We start from the raw sequence: 1,544 nt of genomic DNA on the forward strand, positions 1-1,544 counted from the left end.
TGTGTGTGCTGCATGGAGCTCTGCAACCCATAAACTTTTTAAAACTCCTTTACACACCTTTTTAAATCCTATAAACTCTTCTAACTTTCTGTAAACGCCTTTTGAACTCGTTGCAAAACTGTGTGTGTGTGTGTGTGTGTGTGTGTCTCTGGTGTGTGTGTCTCTGGTGTGTGTGTCTCTGGTGTGTGTTTCTCTGGTGTGTGTTTCTCTGTGTGTGTGTTGCCTGAACCGAGGACTATTTCCAGAGCAGATCTAGTTTCTGTTTGAAAGGTCACACCAGCTCTGGTTCATCCACTCGGTTTTATCTGAATTTAATGATATTGAATGAAAAATGCTTTTTCCATGAATTTCGACTCAAAGGAATCTCATCAGATCGGTCGGTCTCATCAGATTTCATCTTGATGATTTTCTTCTTCTGTGGTAAACGCTGATGGAAACCTTATTTACTGAATAAATGATGAGATGTCATAGCCAGTTATTGTTCTGTCTCTGCAGAGTCAGACAGAATCCAGAAGCACACCTCAAATCCTCCAGTGGTGACCTGCCACATCCGTGCAGAATATCTCTTCTAGTCCATGACCTCGGTGTGATCCAGATTAACAGCCTGCGGGGTCGGTTTATAGATAAGAAGCAGGGCTGGGAAGGGCCTGTATATGAAAATATGTCTTTCTGGGATCTGGGGTTATCTTATGTCTCTGGTGCTTCATACGCATAGAAACCATCCAAGGTGTTCTGAGTGAGATCCGGTTTCTGAATGCCCTCTTATCCGGTTTCTAAATGTCCTCTGATCTGGTTTCTGAATGCCTTCTGATCTGGTTTCTAAATGTCCTCTTATCCGGTTTCTAAATGTCCTCTGATCTGGTTTCTGAATGCCTTCTGATCTGGTTTCTGAATGTCCTCTAGTCCGGTTTCTAAATGTCCTCTGATCCGGTTTCTAAATGTCTGCTGATCTGGTTTCTGAATGCCCTCTGATCTGGTTTCTGAATGTCCTCTGATCTGGTTTCTTAATGTCCTCTTATCCGGTTTCTAAATGTCCTCTGATCTGGTTTCTGAATGCCTTCTGATCCGGTTTCTAAATGTCTGCTGATCTGGTTTCTTAATGCCCTCTGATCTGGTTTCTGAATGTCCGCTGATCCGGGTTCTGAATGTCCTCTGATCCGGTTTCTGAATGTCCTCTGTCTTCAGTCTTTGGGTGAGCTGTCCAACATCTGCACGGCTTTCTACGTCACTAGAGACGAGTTGGCTAACCGTAGCATGCTAACGTAGCATGCTACGGTTAGTAAAAGTTACAGTGCAGTATAAGAAATTAAACGTTAAAGAAATGAATATCATAATTTAAAGAAAGGCAACATCAAAAAGAAAGGTCTTCATCCTTGATTTAAAAGAACTGAGAGTAGCAGCAGATCTGCAGGTTTCTGGGAGTTTATTCCAGATATGAGGAGCATAGAAACTGAACGCTGCTTCAACCTGTTTAGTTCTGACTCTGGGGACAGAAAGTAGACCTGTCCCAGATGACCTGAGAGGTCTGGGGGGGTCATAGTGTA

This window comes from Etheostoma cragini, chromosome 16 (genome assembly GCF_013103735.1).
Source record: "Etheostoma cragini isolate CJK2018 chromosome 16, CSU_Ecrag_1.0, whole genome shotgun sequence".
In the NCBI taxonomy this organism is placed as follows: domain Eukaryota; kingdom Metazoa; phylum Chordata; class Actinopteri; order Perciformes; family Percidae; genus Etheostoma; species Etheostoma cragini.